Source organism: Dreissena polymorpha, chromosome 6 (assembly GCF_020536995.1).
Source record: "Dreissena polymorpha isolate Duluth1 chromosome 6, UMN_Dpol_1.0, whole genome shotgun sequence".
Classification (NCBI taxonomy): domain Eukaryota; kingdom Metazoa; phylum Mollusca; class Bivalvia; order Myida; family Dreissenidae; genus Dreissena; species Dreissena polymorpha.
In genome coordinates, this window is record NC_068360.1 from 68,487,473 (window position 1) to 68,503,406 (window position 15,934).

Genomic DNA, 15,934 nt, shown 5'->3' on the forward strand with positions numbered 1-15,934 from the left:
CGTTATAGCGTGTAAATATCAGGAATGTACGCATATAAACGTATATGGTAGGTGTTTGTTTCTATCCAATACGCTATATTGGGCACATGCGGGCAACATATATTCACAATAAAATAAACAAAAACGAAGACAAAGCAAAATACAAAAAAAAAATACATGCACACGCTCACACGCTACCCCCTCCACCCCCCCCCCCCCCCCCCGCCCAACACACACACGCGCGCGCAGACGAATACGCCCCCACCCATGCACGCGCTCACAAGTAAAAAACACACATAAAACGTACATGAACAACACAGAAATCATGAAAAAAAGCGAAAAAGCCCATTATGAGTGAGAAATAATAATATTCGAAAAATGCATTATATACTTTCTCAAATAAGCTTTAACAGAGGCGATCATGATATAGTTGCCGATCACACAGTATGAGCATATAAACACATCATAGTTTTCTTTGTACGATGAATACATTTGAACGTAAGAAAGAAAAGTATTATAAACATCAGCAAAACATACATAAATTATTTTTTTCATATCAAATTCTTAATTATACAGGGTAAGTAAAGTTAAGTTAAATAATTCATAATGAAATATGTCACGATATATAGGAGCTTTAATATAATAAATGACATTACTTATATTATTGATTAAGGTGTTAATTATTTACTTTAAAACCGAGAAATGTAAAAGAAGCTAGTTTTCTTAATGTTACTGCATTTTGTGAATTTATAAGTGCAATACATATTTTCACATTGGGTCGCAACCAATACTTTTTATCGATATATTTCTTTCTTAAGTCATTAAATAAAGAACATTCTAAGATAAAATGATATTCGTCATCAATGTTTTTACAATCTGTACATTTTCTTTCATTATAAGGAGTAGCAATAGGTTTATGCCAGCTGCCAGGTTCAATTATTTAACGATGATATGATACCCTGAGTTAAGAAAAAGCAATGCGATGGTTTTCATGTGAGGTGCTTGTGGGGTACATTTTTAAATCATTGTTTATGTTAAGATGCCTGTAAAACAAAGCTCTTCTAGATTCCGTTAATCTCAAATTCATATTTTGATAAAAACAATCATTAATTCTTTGTTTGAATAATGACAAGAAAACTTCTTTTTGTCCTTCCCCTTGGTGTATCCATACTTCTAAAAACTCTAAATTTAACAACAGTATATGCAACGAGCTAACCCAACTTTTTTTAGATGGTGTCAATTCAAAGGCATGTTTCATCAGATTATTTAACATACTTATTTTCTTTGCTTTCTATATCTTAAACCAGTATTTAACTATTAACATGAATTTTAAATGTGGTATGTACTATATATCGATTTATCAATTATATCAACATTCATCATAAATGGTTTACATCCATATTTAATTTACTGTATAACAAAGTGGCACGCGTTGGGCGTACAACTTTACACGTTTACACCTGTCTTTGATATTTTCAATGTAAAGGTGTAGAAATGTCAATGGGTTCACTTTATTTTCATAATCAATCCATATGCAGAATAGTTACGCAAAATAGGTTTTTATTTGCCTTAATTAAAAAAAGTAGCATTAGACATAAGCCGGATCTTTACATCTAAACATCTAAGCTTTCTTTGGCCGAAAGCTTGAGTTATAGTCATATCAATTATAAATGGGGATTGCATTTCACAACCATATTTCTTTCCCAACAAGACACTGGCAAGACTATGCCACTGGTTGTTCTTTCCAGTAATGTTTGTGTGTATCGTGTTCTTTCCAGTAATGTTTGTGTGTATCGTGTTCTTTCCAGTAATGTTTGTGTGTATCGTGTTCTTTCCAGTAATGTTTGTGTGTATCGTGTTCTTTCCAGTAATGTTTGTGTGTATCGTGTTCTTTCCAGTAATGTTTGTGTGTATCGTTCTTTCCAGTAATGTTTGTGTGTATCGTTCTTTCCAGTAATGTTTGTGTGTATCGTTCTTTCCAGTAATGTTTGTGTGTATCGTGTTCTTTCCAGTAATGTTTGTGTGTATCGTGTTCTTTCCAGTAATGTTTGTGTGTATCGTGTTCTTTCCAGTAATGTTTGTGTGTATCGTTCTTTCCAGTAATGTTTGTGTGTATCGTGTTCTTTCCAGTAATGTTTGTGTGTATCGTGTTCTTTCCAGTAATGTTTGTGTGTATCGTGTTCTTTCCAGTAATGTTTGTGTGTATCGTGTTCTTTCCAGTAATGTTTGTGTGTATCGTGTTCTTTCCAGTAATGTTTGTGTGTATCGTGTTCTTTCCAGTAATGTTTGTGTGTATCGTGTTCTTTCCAGTAATGTTTGTGTGTATCGTTTCAAATAAAGTAATTTACATACTTATTAATATCGTACATGCAGTTTTGACCTACCTATAAGTGAGGCCAATAAGGCGACGAGACTAAGTCCGAATGCCCCCAGCATAGTGTCCAAACAGCACTCTTGACACAGTATCCTACCACGGGCATGCCCAGCCGCCAAACGACTGCCCAGAAAAAGTTCTAGAGTTCTGTCATTGTATCTCATCGGTCTATCGATCACACATATGGACGTACATCTCATGTCAGTGTATCTTTATCAAAATACGTTGTTGTATGTTTCCCACGGTTGTTCCAAACAGCGAAACTAACATCCGAGGATTATACTAGTATCATTCGATTCCAATAGACTAAATCCAGCTACCAACTTCACAGTTCTCTGTTCCGGATTGATAGCGTCAAGGCAGACCACCTAAAACACAATCAAAGGACCATATTTATACAACACGGTAAGTCTATGTATCACATGTATACTATACAGTAATCATGTAGATCAAATTAATACCAAACGTTAGGCATGAAGTTCAGATGTATACTACATTTTAAAGGGGCCTTTTCACAGATTTTGGCATTTTTTAACTTATTCATTAAATGCTTTATATCGATAAATGTAAACATTGGATCGTAAAAGCTCCAGTAAAAAATCAAGAATAAAATTAAAAAAAGGAAAAGAACATTGCCCGGACCAGGTTTCGAACCAGTGACCCCTAGAGTCCCGCCAGAGTCCTGAAGTAAAAACGATTTAGCCTACTGAGCTATTCCGCCAAATACACATGCATGAAGTATTTTATACCTTATATAAGCAATATTCGTAGTTTCACAACATTTAACGACAAAAACAGAACTCTCCAAATTATTCAATCGTTTCGCGTTGCAACGCTTTATAATTTTTAGGTTTTAAAATCGTCAAAAGATGCATATAATGGCTATATTAGACCATGGTAAATGTTCAGTATTACTGTTTCCTCACAAATATCATAACTAAAACGAAAATTTGCGAATCTGAAACAACTTTTTTCAATTTTGTCAATTTACCAAAGCGTGAAAAGATCCCTTTAAGCACTTAGATCAAATGTATACTACATGGTAGGAATTTAGTTCACATTATACCACATGATATGCATTCCGATCACATTTCTACAACGTGGTATGCATGGTTATCATATTTATACTACACGGTAGGCATTCAGATCACATTTATACCACATGGTAGGCATTCGGATCGCATTTATACCACATGGTTGGCATTCAGATCAGATTTACACTACAAAGTAGACATGTAGATCATATTTATACCAAATGGTAGGCATTCAGATCAAATTTATAAAATGGTAGTCATGTATATCACATTTATAGCACATGGAATGTTTTCAGATCACATTTATACTACATGGTAGGCATATAGATCAAATTTATACAACATGGTAGGCATATAGATCAAATTTATACAACAGTGTAGGCATATAGATCAAATTTATACTACATGGTAGGCATATAGATCAAATTTATACAACATGGTAGGCATTCAGATCACAATTATACCACATGGTTGGCATTCAGAAATTCAAATCACATTGATATTACATGGTAGTAATTTAGATCACATTAATACTACACGGTAGTCATTCAGATCACTTGTATACCAAATAGTATTAATATCACATTTATTCAACATGGAAGGCGTGTAGATCATATTTATACCACATGTTATGCATGTAGATCGCATTAATACTGCATGGTAGGCATTCGTGAAAATATTATATTCTATGATCACGAGTGAATTAAAATCGATAATTCACCGAATCCAACAAATAACCTCTATTTAACTAATCTACACTGATGATGAAGAAGATGCGCTTAATTATTTATTACGTAGATGTTTAAAATAAAAACATAAGTTTGCGGCATTAATCTTGAAATACATGTTTATCATTAATAATAAGTAAAGTAACTACATCATAATAAATAACTTTAAATAAATGAATGAAATAAAAAATGGGATATTGTATAAAAATTCCCCTCATCCTACAGATATGAAAGCTTGATCGACTGACAGACATACCTACCGACGGTTGCTGGATCTATCATCACATTTCGAATATAGCTTAAACATCCACTCCTATTCAACACAACTATTCGCAGCCAGTTGATATCAATCAATAATCCAATAATAAATTCAGCTGCACATGATACAAACAATCATATACATAATATATCATGCACATTGTATGTAAAACACTTCATCATAAACGATGCATCACACGCGCCGTTACCAATATCTCTCAGGTACAAATACTTCCACTAATGAGTATAGATAAATGCCAGTTCTCTGTATGCTTGCTCATCGATAGAACCATGTGTTTCAATGTTTCCTTCACATGGCGGATAGCAGCTAGCTAAATTCGCTCTAAGTAAGACACGAGCGACTCGTGCACCTGGCCGAGAAATACTACTTATGAAAACCACTACCTACTCACGGGGTGAACTGCAAGTAAAAAAATCATAAGCAATATGTGATGCTATTAAATTAGCATTTTATTCCTATATTTATAAGGTAAACGCACACATAATTTAAAACTCCAGACATCTGTTCATTTTCTACTAAAACACACAACGGTTTAACTCTGTTTGCTGGAATCCCAGACTGGTACGAATGTTTTCCGATAACCACAATTAGTTCCAGCTTAATGAGGTCCCAGTCTGTGCGATGATAAATGTGCGTTTCCATTATCAATTCCTTGAGAAAGCAATATTGAATATGTTTGATATTGTGTTAATACAAACACAATGAAGTATGAATTATTAAAATGGATTATTATGATAAATATAAACGTTTCAGTATTTCGCATTCGGCACAGATGTTGAATCAAAAGTCGACGACACTACTAAAGTGTGCAAGTGATAATTATATAAACATATATAAATGAATGAATATAAGAATTTCAGTTTACAAACAAAATATAAAGCGTAGGGTTAACCGTTGCAACCAATATTGTTGTTGAGAAATAGAGGCCTTGTCTAATAATCCGCCTGAACACAGAACACCAATCGATCACTAGTAAGTCTCTTAAATGATCCCAATCAGCCCTCATGCACACTTAAACGAACGAATGCCCTCCCATTGAACGTGCGGGTTAATTAAATACAGCGAACAATTTAATACTGCTGACACTATTTATGGCGTTGAGGACGTAAACCGTTGTGGGAAAGATTAGCAATCGTCGACAAAATGAGATTTTTTTTATCTACAATTAGTAAACGGTCTAGAATCTATTTGGGTTTCCTGCAAAGTGATCAGGATGATGTATGTTCAAATGTAACTGTCAAAATCCACGTGAACATCAATACTTTCCGTCTGCAATCTTTTGTGAGTCATATTAACATGACGGTGATTAAGATGACGATGATGACTATAAAAGGTATAACGATGATAATAGTTAACTATGACGATGATGACTATACAAAGTATAACGATGATAATAGTTAACTATGACGATGATGACTATACAAAGTATCACGATGATAATAGTTAACTATGACGATGATGACTATACAAAGTGTAACGATGATAATAGTTAACTATGACGATGATGACTATAAAAAGTATCACGATGATAATAGTTAACTATAACGATGATGACTATAAAAGGTATAACGATGATAATAGTTAACTATGAAGATGATGACTATACAAAGTATAACGATGATAATAGTTAACTATGACGATGATGACTATAAAAAGTATCACGATGATAATAGTTAACTATAACGATGATGACTATACAAAGTATAACGATGATGATAGTTAACTATAACGATGATGACTATACAAAGTATAACGATGATGACTATACAAAGTATAACGATGATGACTATACAAAGTATATAACGATGATGACTATACAAAGTATAATGATGATGACTATACAAAGTATAACGATGATAATAGTTAACTATTACGATGATGACTATACAAAGTATAACGATGATGACTATATAAAGTAAAACACGATGATAATAGTTAACTATGAGTGCTATTATATTTATAAAGATGAAAATGCTGATTGTATTGAAAATGATTATATTACATTCTTGCACAAAAACCAACAACAACCATACACAACAGACACATCAACTGAAATTATAAAAAATGGTAAAAATACTCAATATGTCAGTAAAGAAAGTGACTGATTTAACAGTAAAAAGTGTTTGAACTTCGTATCAATGCACTATTATATGATGTCTGTCTTATGAATATCTGAATAAAATAAGACAAAACTGATTTTCTCAGTGCTTCATAAAAAAACGAAAATTGTAATTGATTATTCATCATGCCGGTAGATGTATAAAAGAATCATAAGATAATAAAACATTATATTAAACAAAAATACTTAGATGTAAACATAACCGTTGTGAGTTTTGTTGAAACAGTATGTATTTATCTTTTCACATACAACATGAAAGCAATACAATACAATATAATCATACCTTCTACTTTTGACAACATATGCTTAACACTAGGAAATGTGTAATATAACAGAATTGACTAAAAGCCTAAGGCTTATGCTATGTCTCTTTTCTGACAGTTTGAAGTGCTGCAGATAAGGTGTACACAAAACAGAATGCAACTACTATGTATTTAATTGAATAATATTGCGACAATATTTTTTTCTCGAATAGATGTTCATTTAAGTTACAACAATCGTGAACAAAGCTGTGATTTACGAGGAATGTTGAGTATATTGTCTTAATTACGAAGCGGGTATGCCATTCCTTCACCCACGCATGATGGGATCAGTTCACACAAATATTGAGTGATAGAGAAGTATACATCTTGTAGAGGAGGGTCAGTTCATGCTTAGTTCTCCTTTGTTTTAAGGATTCGAGAGCCTTTTTAAATGAGGTATATAGAGGTAATTGATGCAGATAGTAGGAGTAAGTTTTGTGATGAGCGAATAAGATGAAAGACATCGCGCTACCACGACCAGTACCCGATAATTATGGGCTATTAGAGTCCGGCAAACTCCGTCTATTGGACAGAGTTGAAAAATCCGCATAGCAAACAGAGCTCTCAGTAGCACACACTTGTCTGTCTTTAAACTTGTTTATATAGAGTTTTGCTATATTCTTCGGTCGATTAAGTTTAGGTGCCTCAACATAAATGTGAATTTTATTAAGGCAGCACGGCAAACATACTATTTCACCACAGTTATGGTATCTTGATCAAAATTTATGTTATATATGCATTTAAATGATACGTGTTTAAAAAAATCTCTTGCATTTTACAGTTTTATTTTTAAAACGTTCATCTTACAGTTTGTTAAGTTTCAGTTACTATACATACATATCATTAAACACCATCATTTCACTATTTAATTGCAATACAAATTAGTTTTGTCCAAAGATATAAAAGCGCGCGAACGATATGCTGAATAAACAACGTCAGGTATTTCTCGTGGAAAGTGTACGGGTACACAATTAAAGTTCTGGTCGGTTTACTTAAAATAACGTCAAAATGTTATAGTCTCAGCCAGGCGGTGGCAGATGTATTTTTGTTTGACGTAGAGGCAAAAGTTGTATTAATACTTTTGAACGAGTTCATGGAGTTCAAAATCAAGTGTATCAGGCACCGGTTCGAATCACATGAATCGATTCAATATCTTCTGTTTTTGCATTACACACCTAGAATGTCATTTAAACAATCATACATTTTAACACCCCTATTTAAAACAATGATATATAAATAATCAACGTGAACTATAGTGTCTGTGAATGTTTTAAACACTTATTTAGTTAATAGTTGAATTATATAAAATTAATATTATAATAATACGTCATAGGAAAAGGAGTTATTTCGTTACTACATCCCATGTTACGTGTGGTGAAGATTCATTGCGGCCTCGAACCTGCTACCCAAAGTGCTGCGACGCCAGTGCTATACCACTAGATCACGAAATCCCTGTATTACTAGAGGACATACACAAGCATATTTTACCTTACCGTAAACAGGGCCTTTCACACCTTATCATGCTTACAAAAGTTTCTGTTGTTCGCAAATCTATAGCCTAAATAATCGTTAATTATAGTAACTGAAACATAACAAGATGAACTGATTAAAAATAAAATTGTAAAATGCAACAGATAATTTAAACGTGAACGTAATTTAAATGCATATTAAACAAACATTTAATCCAGATACCATAATTGTAGTAAATATATTAATTCACTGCGATGCCTTAATTAAATTCTACATTTATATTGAGACAACGAAACTTTACTGAAAAATATAAAAATGTACAATAAAAACTTACCAAACAACAGAGACTTTTGCGCTACTCAGAGCGCTGTCCGCTATGCGGAATTTTCCACTCTGTCCAATCGACGGAGTCACCCTGAGCCCGCCATCATCGGGTACTGGTCGTGGTAGCCCGATTTTTTTTTCTATTCTTATCTTTTCACACCACTTTTTCTCCAGCTGACAGCCTCACTTACCTCTACATGTTCATTTAATTGATATGTTTTCTATCACTCCTCTTGTTCCTATCTCCCTCTTCTAACACTATCAATCTCTACTCTACTATTCTCTCTCTTTCCTCTATCTATGCTCTAAATCTTCGCAGTATTCTCACGCACACTTTAACTCTTTGACCTCTCTGGCATAACATAATCCCTTTCTGCATCTACTATCACTCTAACTTGTCTTTTTTCACTATGCTATTACCCTCTTTTCATTATCTTTACTTTCCTTCCTACATCACTCTTTCAACTTTGTCTACATCATCTCTCTACTAACACTGAAATTATCTCAACATTTGCATCTACCGTCTTCTATCTCCCCATCTATCCAATCTCATTCTTTTCTCATGATGCGTATTCAACTGATTAAGGCATACCAATTACCACGTACATATCGTTATTTGATCTTATTGTAATCATACATGTGTGTTCATACTTAACAGTTCTTTATGCTTTACTGGTGTTTTCACTTTGTGATTTTCTGCAAGCATAAAAATATTAATCTGAAGTAATGACAGCATACAATTTATAACAATTTGAAATTGGGGTTGTTGATTATGTTTTTGAAGCTATCATCATCATCATCATCATCATCATCATCATCATCATCATCATCATCATCATCATCATCATCATCATCATCATCATCATCATCATCATCATCATCATCATCATCATCATCATCATCATCATCATCATCATCATCATCATCAACAACAACATCATCATCATCAACAATAACAACAACATTAATATCATCATCCTCCGCAAAAAACTTACTTAAACACGTATTCAAACGAATGTGTCATATTTGTAAACATTTAAAGCTTGACCATATGGCAAACATATTTTCCAACCCACTGTAACGGATTTTGAACTCAAATAAAATATCATAAGAACATTCTTAGAATATTTTATGAGCACAAAAAGATCTCATTAGATTTATTTTCTACCATGCTTGTTTTTTTCTGATTCAATATGGTCGTGCCAGGAAGCATGAGTTAGAAAAGCTCACGCCTAGAAGTTTAATAATTATATAGTAGATGTGAGTTAAATGAGGGCGTTAACTTACTGCCGCTCTGCCTGTTGCTTGACTGTCTCTGCATTTGCGCAGTATAAGATTGCATATATATGTCAATGACGAGATCAGCTTACAATCCCACCATGATGTTATTGTGACAGAAATTGACTCCCGTTTTTTGAGAACCAGCGCACACCTTACAGCAACAGTCTAATATTTCTTAACTGCTTAGCGTATGACATCGTTCGCATTCCTTTTTAATCCTATATACATTGAAAATAAAATTCATTGTGTTTTTTAACCTGCCAACAACAGAAGAAATGCATGTAATAAAAGATAACAGATTTGAATTAAGCTTTTCTTTTTAATAAAACAATGTCAATGACAAAGCTCTGGGTTCGTGCAGTCGCCGTACGTATCATGCCAACGGGGCGCGTGACTTGATCATTCCATTGACACCTTTTTAACTTTCCCGACATGTTTACAAAACCATTAAAATATAGCTCATAAACAATAATGAGGTATACTAGAAAGACTGTTGACGATAAAATAAAGTCAACCAAATTGAATCATGAGAGAAGTAAATATGTGTTTATTGTATTGATATGTACATATGGTTTGCATTTGAAAACACAGTTCTAAACATGTTTTAAAAAGTATGAAATTATGTGGATGAATAGATCGTTTAAGATTTCTATGGTACCTTACAAACCAGGTTTATGAGCTGAAAACCTGGCTCCATCTTACAGCCGTGTTTACCATGTTTCTATGCAGTTGTTATCATTATATTAATTGAAGGTTTGATTCCCGGCTCGGCACCACAACTTATGTATGTGCGGAATGGTAATGCAATTATTTTGACGGCCTGTCTCCTTCTACCACTGATTCCAGTGTGTTTGCCATGTGCCAGATACAGGCAAAAGTATGAGCGCTTAGTACTTGTAAGCTTACACCGGGGCGGTTAGGGCCGCCGTAATGAGCGCTTAGTACTTGTAAGCTTACACCGGGGCGGTTAGGGCCGCCGTAATGAGCGCGTAGTACTTGTAAGCTTACACCGGGGCGGTTAGGGCCGCCGTAATGAGCGCTAAGTACTTGTAAGCTTACACCGGGGCGGTTAGGGCCGCCGTAATGAGCGCTTAGTACTTGTTAGCTTACATCGGGGCGGTTAGGGCCACCGTGACGCTTAGTACTTGTAAGCTTACACCGGGGCGGTTAGGGCCGCCGTGACGCTTAGTACTGGTAAGCTTACACCGGGGCGGTTAGGGTCGCCGTAATTGGACAATCCAAATTCACAAATTCTATGTTATTGTACCCCCACAACCGTCTCACAATCGTGCAATAGTAGTTATCGATTGATGGCGATTTTGGTTCGCGTACGTTTCTTCGAAGTATCAGCGACAATACTATATCATCAATAAACCCAAACCTCTCCCATCTGCAAGCCGTCAGCAACACCCACGATGTGCCTAAACAATACGGATAATACCGTAAACATGGATGCTTTAGGTTAAATTGGAATAAAACACTTTTTCGCACACAGTGCACTCGTGACCTCAACTGGGGTGGCTTACTAAATGTCGTTTGTAGCCAGTTCTTGTCCTACATATTTGTTGTCACATATTGTTCACTCATACGATTTCTTCTTACTATTGTAGACGGCGATTTCAACTGCACATTCTTAATGTAAACAATTATCTCATGGTTGCTCAGTGGCCCTTTTCACCTTCATTATTGTTGCAGTCCACCTGAAACAATAAATTATCCACTCCAGATTCAACATTGTATATGTCTTCATTACCAGGGAGAACAGTTACAGATAAAAACACAAAACCATCCTGCTCCTCTTCAGTATCTACAGTTTCAAACCCGAAAAACACAAGTCCGTCGTGAAATCCTGAAATAAATTAGCATAAGCATAGCAGGTGATCAAAGAAGGATGAATTCTTAATTGTTCCAATAAAACTTAAAGTTAATTATAGTCTACTGCTATATCCAATCAAAGAAATATCGAACATTAGCCTTAAGTCCAATGAATAAACTTATCAACTGAGACTGTACTCACCATAATATATTTCGAACTTCAGAGTCAGATGTAAGGGCGATGAAATCTGAAAGAAATAGAATACATGTACAGTAATAAGTGAAGAATGAAATGAACACTTTTGTTTTTTTGTTAATAATACATCGTGTACACATAAAATAGATAATAGCTCTAAATGTCGATCATGAAATAATCTAAAACGACCATTGCTGAGAGACGAGAAATAACAGGCCCATTTATTAAATAATGTAAAATCGAGAATTTCTTTAAATGTTTACCAGGGGGCCGTTTCAATAAACATCGTAGTTCACATGAACGATACGATACATTTTTTCGCAGATCCATTATCGCTAAATTTCATATCATATGATTACAAATCATCAATACTAATTAAAATTCTTTGGCACTTTTTACGTTCATTGGTTTCGGCTATTATCCGGTGCCGACTTTATGCATTATCCTGTGCCAGCAATCGACATATAAAGACTGTTTTTCTACAAAATGTACCGTCACTCGTCATGGCAATAATTTCACAAGAATTATGCTGCCTTAATCATCAGGAAACTAGCTCAGAAGTTTGAATTTTATTGTTTATATGGACCATGTCTGAATTTTACTTCCGTTTCTACAAATGTTTTGTGCATAAACTGTTGGGCAATACAGGTTCCCACCGCAAATTGACGTTTTTGTTATTAAGCACGAATATAAAATGTACTGAATGAATGTTCTAGTTGTTTCATGGAATATTGGTTTGTTGTAAAATTTAAACTTAAAGAAGAGGATACTGAAAATAAAAGAACACAGACCTCAAAGTAGTCAATATGTTCTGATATGACCCGGTGCTGTTTCGCGTGATAGGTGGAAACGCACAAAAGTGTCCTGTATTATCCGTATTGGATAGGCACCGTGACCCTTAAAACTTTCCGCGAATGCCAATTCGACTAATCGTAAAGACATATTGGAATGTGAAAAAAGACAGGTGGGAGTGAGAGAAGAGACGGACATGACAATAGCCAGTAAGAGTGCGCGTGAGGAGTGGGGGAAAAGAGCGAATACAGAGGAGTGAATAGATAAAGAGCAGGAGTAGAAATGAGTGAGAGTGGGAGAGGGACATACGAAACGGATCAATGAAGTGAGGGTGATCAAGGTATGTGAGGCTGATAGTAAAAAAGAAAGTGGTGTGAAAAGAGAAGAATATTCAAGACATCAGGCTACCACGACCAGTTCCTGATGGTGGTGGACTCAAAGAGCCCGGTTTACTCCGTCTACTTTACAGAGTTGTAAAATGCGCAATAGCGGAAGGCACTGTGCAAAGCGCACATATTACGTTTTGGTACCTTTTTTGCTATAGCATTTTGCTATATTCTTCAATTAAAATTCTGTTTTTCAACATATATGTTGAATTTAATTATGGCAGCAAGGCAAACTATCTAATACATCACAATTATGTTTTTTTTTTAATTAAAATGTATGTTAAATATGTATTCAAGTGCCAGTCGTGTTTAACTTATCTTCTGCATTTTACAGTGTTTTTTTTTTAAGTTCATCTTTAAGAATATTATGATTCAGTTACTATACATAATAATCACTCAGCCTTTAGATCTGCGAAGAAAAGGTCCGTTTGTAATGCATGATAAGGTGTGAAACGCCCTGTTCACAGTAAGGTTAAATACGCTTGCGTCTGTCTTTTTTTCTGGGATTTCGTGGGCTAGTGGTAGCGCATTGGTATTGCATCACTTTGGGTAGTAGGTACGAGGCCGCAGTACAGCATCATATATATAGAGAGAGAATAATAGGTAAGTGTTGATTATAGATCTGGTTTATCATGCGAGGCTTAGAAAACAAAAAGCACGAGCCTTGGCGAGTGCTTTTTCGTTTTCGTGCCGAGCATCATAAACCTGATCTATAATCAACACTAATCTATTATTCTATTTATCCCACTTTTTATTTTGTAAACCTTTTTATCCTACAGCTAAATGATTTTATAGAACAAATACGACTCATTAAGAAAAGATAAGGTTTTCTCCGCGGTTAATTTTAAATAAGGTTTACTCCACAGTTATTTTTAGAACATAGGGACTACTTTTTTTGGCCTTTCACCCCTGATTGCGTCATTCAGGTCATTGGGTACGCAGTCGTTTAACGAGTTAACGAGTGTGTGCGTTTACGATGGATTATTTAGAGGATAATACACGGCTGAGATGGGCCGAGCAGTGATAATCGGCCCGCAGGGAGCATAATCCTGGTTTGCGACCTAGGGCCGATTATCACTGCCCGGCCCGGCTCAGCCGTGTATTAACGTCTATAATATATATCTTACTTTTATACTAAATTATAGATTGGCACAGATTTTGAGTCATACTATAATACTATTTTGGTTCTTCACTAAAATTAATGAAGAACCAGCTTTCCGTACTTTTATTTTCATTCAATTGATTACGCAATTTATGACGTATCTCGTGTGACGTAATTTAAATGACGAAACTAGCTAGACGCTTTGGATTTAAGGACAACATGAATTCGGACTTGGAGGGTTTTTATTTAACGATTAAATATTTTTTAAGCATCGAACGATTATTGTGTGTGTTTACGATGGATTATAATCATATTATTGTCGTAGGGTGTAAATATAATTGTATTAGATCGATAGTACAGAAGTAGTAAAAGAAATTAAGGTTATTTAGTGTAGGGTATATGTGTGTTTTTTTTTAATCTAACATAGTTGAATGTAACCTATCTTCCCGCTTTTTCTGCACGAGCACCGCAGAACTCACACAGCATTGAACAAGGCTGATCGATGTTTATTGCACATTGAATACTATCCATATGTGTAGGCTTTAATTATAACCTACAGGGATTTATTCCTATCCAAATCTATCAGACAAAAGATCCACGACTTGTTGTCTATTTATCCGAGAGCGCATAGGCGTAGCTAGGTCGGACGACAATGGCGCCCAACGTGTTCTGATGTTTGGCCAAATGGAATGCAGTGCAGATTGGTAGACCGGTTCTTCTAGACGGTACCATTGATATTTGGGAACCCGCGGGAACGAAACGTTTAAAATGCCTCCTCCTTCTTTTTGACAGTTACATCACAAGACCAGAGAATTCTACGCTGGAGTTTTGACATTAAGTGTATTTGTGACAGTGTGTGAACATTCTGTTTCGTTGTTGACGATTCATTTCTACGGTGGTGTGGTGAGCGTTTTAATTTTCGTTGTACTTTTGAGAATAATTGTTGACACCATTTTTTATATTTCATTTTTTTAAACAATACATTTAGGAATCACAACACTAACATTTAAGTTGCATGCAATCTAACCTACGCCCCTGCATTTGAGCAAAACACTTCTATACATTGACAACTAATCCTTTAAACAATATATTGCTATATAGATTTGTCAGTTATAAAACACATTACTGTATTTAGTGCTAGTAAAAGCCAGTTTGTATTTTTAGTCACAAGCAGAATTAGTTAACCCCCAATCTGTCCTTATTTATTAACAGTTAGCTCGATATACCCGTGCTTTTTATGATTGCAGAGGTATATGGTGAACGTGACCGTTTTGTTGAAAGTTATTTTTCAATGAAATTAGTATAAACCAATTTCATTGCAAAATAAAGAAGGTGAATAAAGAAAATCCTTGCAAGGTAGCGTGATTCGAATCGTTCGCGGTCGTGCGTTAATTTAATTCGGAATATTGTAAAGGTTTTCAGTATAGACCTGTAAATTTTACATATATTGCGGATAGAAGAGTTCATCGAGTTTATCGATATCGGTTCGTTGCTGCTAGCGTTAAGAGCGCACGCTTAAGTTTATGATTGGATAATTATTGACTAGTACTGATAGTTATTTTAAATATCGCGTCAGCGCAGCAGTTAAATTTTGAACTGGAACCGGATATCGATGTAACGGAAGTCGATTAACCGGAAATAAATGGCGCACTGTGACGTATTACAACTGTTAGTGTGTTAGAGTAGCTTTATCAAATTGTATTTGTGTTTTGTATTTGTTTTTATTATAGGAACACACTTTTATTTGTGTTT

General features: G+C 34.9%; 1 protein-coding gene across 1 annotated transcript in view; it reads right to left on the bottom strand.

The window, feature by feature from the left end:
- Positions 1–8,704, bottom strand: part of LOC127836448 (thrombospondin-1-like) — a 49,044-nt gene extending 40,340 nt beyond the window's left edge. Inside the window, exons 1-3 of the mRNA XM_052363092.1 lie at positions 8,621–8,704; positions 4,376–4,794; positions 2,364–2,721 (exon numbers count right to left, since the gene is read on the bottom strand). The gene's annotated coding sequence lies outside the window, so the exon portion shown is untranslated. The remainder of the gene's footprint in view (positions 1–2,363; positions 2,722–4,375; positions 4,795–8,620) is intronic.
- Positions 8,705–15,934: the final 7,230 nt, after the last annotated feature.